This window comes from Petaurus breviceps, unplaced genomic scaffold, assembly GCF_028583685.1.
Source record: "Petaurus breviceps papuanus isolate PSGF00001 unplaced genomic scaffold, PetGlider_PUasm1.0 139, whole genome shotgun sequence".
Lineage (NCBI taxonomy): Eukaryota > Metazoa > Chordata > Mammalia > Diprotodontia > Petauridae > Petaurus > Petaurus breviceps.
The window spans coordinates 14841278-14847703 of record NW_027185697.1 but is presented as its reverse complement, the minus strand read 5'-3'; the positions used below and the strand labels follow the sequence as shown (position 1 = coordinate 14847703).

The 6426-nt window shown below is 38.5% G+C and overlaps 1 long non-coding RNA gene across 2 annotated transcripts in view; it reads right to left on the bottom strand.

Moving 5' to 3' along the window:
- Positions 1 to 1213: 1213 nt before the first annotated feature.
- Positions 1214 to 6426, bottom strand: part of LOC138146208 (uncharacterized) — a 13800-nt gene continuing 8587 nt past the window's right edge. For both annotated transcript variants that reach the window (XR_011164414.1, XR_011164415.1), the window contains exons 2-3: positions 4270 to 4342; positions 1214 to 2251 (exon numbers count right to left, since the gene is read on the bottom strand). This is a non-coding gene — a long non-coding RNA (uncharacterized lncRNA). The remainder of the gene's footprint in view (positions 2252 to 4269; positions 4343 to 6426) is intronic.

The following is a 6426-nucleotide window of genomic DNA, read 5'->3' as shown; positions in this document are numbered from 1 at the left end:
TGGCGGCGGTTGCCTTTTTTTTTTTTTTTGAGTTAGGACCCCTGCGGAGCACTGCCAGGGGCCGGAGCTGCTGGGAGCAGGACTTTCTGCTAAGGACTCCTGCTGAGGACTGCCAGGGGCCGGAGCTGCTGGGAGCGCTCTTCGAGCACGCTGGGTGGTTGCTGTGAGTGGGGAGAGGAGGACCTTTGCCTGAGGTAGCCTGTTCTGTTTTAAAGGCTTGAAAATGTGGGTGCTTTCTACTTTATCTACCTGTGCCAATGTCATAACTACTCTGATGGCTTTCACTTTTTGGTTTTGGGACTCAGTCTTTTGGTATCTTAATAAATTTTCTAGTTTATTTCCCCAAATGGTAAACCTGACGTATTTTGTGATGGATAATTATATCAGCATATTTGTAATCTCTATAGGCATTGTGAATATGGCATTGCTGATACAGGGACAAAATTAAATTGGTGAATAGATGAGTGAATAATGCTATTTAATGTGATTTGATTATTATTACGGTATAAGAATTGACTGTGAATTATAAATTTAGAGAAATCTGAATAGACCTGAATGCACTGATACAGAGTTTAAGCATACAGAATCAGGAAAATACTTTACACAATGATCATAACCACGTAAATGAAAGCAACTAAAAAAATCAGTCAATAAGCTTATATTAGGTACTTACTATGTGGCAGATGTTGTGCTAAGTTGGTCAATCAATATTTATGGAGTGCCTACTATGTGCTAAGCTAAGGGATGTGAAGAAGAAAGGAAAAAGAGAGTTCTACCCAAACAGAGCTCACAGTGAATGGGGGAGAAAAAAGGAAACAGTTATGTATGAACAAGCTATAGATGGGGATTTATAGGAAATAATCAACAAAGGGAAGGCAAGACATTAAAATTAAATGGATTGGGAAATGGTTCCTATGGAAAGTGGAATTTTAATTAGCTCAAGGCCCACTTGGGGCCAAGTGAGACTTGAAATAAGTTGGGGAAACTAGTAAATAGTGATGAAGGAGAGAACTCTAGGCATGGGGGATAGGAAAATGTCAAGGGTTTGGGAGATGGAGTTTCTCCTTTGGAAGAGCAAAGAAGCCAATGTTGCTGGATCAGAGTGCTTGAGTTGCATGAACTAAAAGAAGACTTAAAATATGGGTGTACAGGGAGGTTACAAAGGGCTTTGAATTCCAAACAAAGGAGTTTGCATTTGGTCCCCAGAGTAATAGGGAGTAACTGCAGTTTATTGAGGTATGCTTGGACTAGATGAACAGTGATACACCAACTTTGGAACAATGATGACAAACCACGCCCTCACCTCCTGGCAGAGGTGAATTGACCACAGATTTTTCAAATATGGCAAAAGCATTCTTTGATTTGGTTTACTTTTGCCTGACTCCACTATTTGTTCCATTTTAATTTGGTGTGGAGGGTTGTTGGTGGATAATAATAATGAAGAAAAAAGAAAAAAATGTCAGAGAAAATTTACAAATATAAGAGCAAAAGGAAAGATGAATGAAAATCAGAAACTTTTCTTAATACTGTGTTAAGAGAAACATATGCACCTCAAAATCTATCTAGCAAATGCTTGCAGCTTCATATTCATTCCTGTATTGGGTGTGGGGGGTATGTTGATATGTTTATGAACATTGATGCTTCTTAAATTCCTATTTTAAAAGAAAGAAGAGAAAACACTGGGGATCTGGAAACCCAGGTTCAAGTCCTGACTTTCACATTAAGAAATTCACTTCATAACTTTGTCTACTAGCATTTATATGAATTATCAGTCTCCTTCTTTGTAAAGTAAAGAGTAGTTTCTTTATTTCTGAAAGCCACATTTTATTTTTATCATGCCCGACTCTTTGTGACTCCTTTTGTGGTTTTCTTCACAGAGATGCTGGAATGGTTTGCCATTTCCTCCTCCAACTCATTTTACAGATGAGGCAATCAGGGCTAAGTGCCTTGGTGAAAGTCAAACAGCTAATAAGTGTCTGAGGTCAGATTTGAACTTCCTGACTCCAGGTCTAACATTTAATCCACTGTGCCATCAGACTAGGAAAAGGTTCATCAACTGCAGCATGTCCACAGGGGACACCAGGATGATGAGAGGGTATGGAAATCATATCCTATGAAGATCAGATAAAATGGCTGATATGCTGACCCTGAAGACTTAGAATGTCGCGAGGGCTATCTTCAAGCATTTTAAGAGATATTTTGCCAGGTGAAAGAGGGATTTGACTTGCCATCCTTCAAGGTAGAACTGGCCCTGGAAGCATAGGTAAAAGTTGCAAAGAGACAAATTAAAGCTTGATGTTAGAAAACGAATAACCAAGCAAAACCCTTCTCAACAACAGAACTACTTCATATTACAAAGGGGATGTACTGCCCGGGAGGACATGGGTTCTCTCTCACCAACCAGCTTTAACAAAGATTGGATTAACTATGTGAATCAACATTGAGTTAGTCATTCAACAAGCATTTAGTAAAGGTTGTTGAGGCAGTAGATAGATATATCACAGGAGGATTTCTTTTTCTGGTATAGGCTGGATTAGCTGACCTCTGGTGTACCTTCCAACTCAGTGCTTCTGTGACTAGATTATTCTTAAATTCCTCTCTAGGACTTTAATTATATGCCACAAAATGACTCATTCTTTTTTTTATCCCCAATACCAAGTGACTAAAGTACAAACAAAGGAGTAGGGTGAGAAGTGGGAAACCATCGTGGTGTCAAGGGGTTATGACATAGAAATACTGAACAGTAATAGGAAAAGAGGTTATTTAACATTCCCCCATTAGTATTAATCAATTATAAAGCTATTTCTGAGTGTCTGACATTAAAATAGTCATTTGTCAACTTCTTGTTGCTGTTGTTTTTGTGTTTTTGTTGTTTGGACTGTGATTAAACTGAGTTAGCTTCTGCATCTGAAAAGCAATGGGGTTAGACCAGATGACCAATGATGTCAATCACAGAATAAAAGCAATAACAACAATAACATTGAAGATGGGAGATCTATAGTTAGAAAGAAAGTCAGAGATCAACCAACCCAACCCTCATTTTGGGGATGATGAAAATGAAGTCCAGGCCTCGAGGAGAAGTGATTTGTCCAAGGTAACCTAGGTAGTGAGTTTTAGAGGCAGGATTTGTATTATCATTTCATCTGACTTGAGTCTTTGCCTCCTACTTATTGGAGAATAATTAGGGAGAACAATTTCAATAGTGTGGTGGCAGTGGAAGTTCGATTTAAAGAGACTATAGTGAGAAAGTTGTGGGGAAGTATAGGGAGGCACAGAAAATTTACAAAAAAGGAATTCACTGATTTTTTCACCATCATGATCACTTTTCAATAATTTCCCACCATATAACTGGCCCTTGTAAAAAGAAAATAAAAGCACTGAAATTAACGCAATGACCTTTTCTAGAAGCATATGCAGAATCCCACACTTTCATTCTGCCCTTCATTACTGGGAATAAAAAGGTATGTGTCATCATTAGAGGCAGGTAGGCAAGGAAGCAGACAAAATGCTGAGAAAGACAAGTTCAAATATGGGCTCAGATATTACCTGAGTGACCTTGGGTGAGTCAACCTCCATCTGCCTCAATTTCCTCAATTTTAAAAAAGGGATAAAAAAAAACCTGGATGCCAGAGTTGTGATGATCAAATGAGATAATGCTTGTAAAGAGCTCAGCACAGTACCTGAAACATTGTCAGCATTCAACAAATGTTTATTCCCCTCTGGTCTTCCCTCACAGGTGGAAATTGGATTAAGGATGGCGATCCAAGTGGATAGAGTACTGGGCCTGAAGTCAGGACAACTCATCTTCATAAGTTCAAATCTGGTCTCAGACGCTTATTAGCTAAGTGACCCTTGGCAAACCACTTAACCCTGTTTGCCTCAGTTCCTCATCCACAGAATGAACCAGAGAAGGAAATGACAAACCACTCCAGTATCTCTGCCAAGAAAACCCCAAATTGGATCACAGAGAGTAGGACGTGAATGAAAAATGACTTAAAAATAACGTGGGCATTAACCTTAGCAAGTGATAATGATATCTCTTTTAAAGCAGGTAATCCCATTGAGAAGCCTCAAGCTGAGGAATCTGACTTTAGATCAATACAATCTTACCAATAAAATTTATATTCACAAGTATTCCATGCAACCTAATCTTACCCTAAAATCAGTATAGTAATAAATTATTTTTAGTAATACTGGTACAATTTTATCTTTGAAAACTTCACATAATGGTTACAACCCATATTTTAACATGCAAAATTGGCATAATACCTGTGATTATTATGCGGTGAACTGCAACATCTACTTGCCAGTCGTGTAAAGGATGGGTTGAAGAATGGACAAACTGGAGATAGAGAAATCAGTTAGACTATTATAATAGACCAGGTGAGAAGGGCCATGTGATAAGGGCCTGAATTAGGAATTGAGGAGACTTCACAGGACAAGAGGTTGGGGAACTCAGGATTTTAGGGAGAAACTAGTCTGCATCTAACCAGCTAAAGAAGCCACTAAAGATGATCAGGAAGGAATCCGTGTAAAGTGGTGAATGAGAAAACCACTCTGGAAGTCATGTAAAGGAGAAGAATCATATAGGTAACCATCAACACACCTGAGTAAAGCCAGAACCAGATTAAATATCTCTTTGTTTAGTTTCACTTGATCTTTATAATTGTGTTACATTTCCTTTTGATTTTTTGCTGTTATTCTTTCCATTTACATTATTGCTGTTACTGTACATATTATTTTGCTCTGTTGACCTCCCTCTGCATCAGTTCATCTAGATTTTTCAGGCTTTTCTATGTTCATGACTCACATAATTTCTTATACTCCAGTAATATTCCATTCCATTCACATACACCAATATGTTTAGCCAATCACCCAGTTGATAGGCATCAACTTCATTTTTAATTCTTAGTCATTACAAAAATTGTCATTATAAATATTTGGATGCATAGATAATACTACACTTAAAACTAAATCAGCATGAACCCAAAGAGATCCTTATGGTCAGATTGATGTGTCTCATTTCTATTTGAGTTTGACATGTCAATGTAGAGTGTGATTCAGAGATAGAGAAAATTGGGTTAGAATTTCAAGTACTATAGAGACCATTCTCTCTTTCCTCATACCAAAATCTGGGGAAGTAGTGTATACTCTTTCAAATACAAAGATTCCTGGAACTAAAAGCTATTTCAAATGTTCCCAGGGCCCAGCTGTGCTCAGAAACATGTTTTATTTTACAGAGTTCTGCATGAGTGATCTTGGTCTCATGGTGTTTACTTTGCTGTCCTGATCTATCCATCCGTGAGGTTCCCTGAAAAGAGTGTGCTCAAACAATTGGGCAGTGATGTGGGGCAACATATCATGAGTGACACGAAAGCAGCTGGATACATATGAATGAAATCAGAGTGTCAGATGCCACAAAACAAAACAAAACATGATAAGCAAGGTAGAAATCTTGGAGTTAAGGAAAAGAATACATGGAGAGCTAACAACTAAGCAGGAGATCCAGACCAGTCCAACAAGTGTGCAAAAATCCATAGGAAATCACGAAGCAAAATCTCCTGCCCATAGAATGTAAGCTTCTTAAAGATAAAGGCATTTATATTTGTTGTCTTTATTATGTTTGTTATGTTTGAATCCTCAGCACCTTACATATCATAGTTGATATATGCTTGTTGAGAAGGCACAAACTCCCAAGCTTGTAAACATGACTTTTATCCAAGACTCCTCCCTCTCCCTCACCAAATGTATCCGGTCACCCAATCCTATTCTTTCTAACTGTACAGCCCTTACATTCTTCTCTCCACTCATATAGCTTGCCTTAGTTCAGATACTTATCACTTCTCACCTACACTATGAAAAGCCTCCTCTCTGGTCTCCCTGCCTCAAGTCCCTCCCCAATCCTGTTCCTACCCATGGTGCCAAAGCGATTTCCTTAAGGCCTGATCTCACCTTTTAACTCTCCTACTTAACCAATTGCAGTGGCTCTTTATTGCCTCTAAGATAAAACAGAAATCCCACTGTTGAGTTTTTAATGCCTTTCACAATTTGGCTCAAATTCTCTTTCCAGCCTCGTTGATGATTGTTCCCTCTCCCATACACAGAGATTCAACCGAACTGAACCTCTCATGCCTCACACGAGACACTCCATTATGCTTCTGCACTAGCCATACCACACACTAAGAATACACCCTCATTACCTCATAGATATACTAGCTGTATGACTCTGGACAAAACATGAAATTTCCAGCTTCCTCAATTTTCCCAAATGTAAGGTGAGGATAATAATAGTACAAATTTCCCAAAGTCATTGTGAGGATCAAATGAGATATTTGTAAAGTACTTTCTAGTATCTGACATGTAGAAAATACTTAATAAATCCTTCCTTCCTTCCTTCCTTCCTTCCTTCCTTCCTTCCTTCCTTCC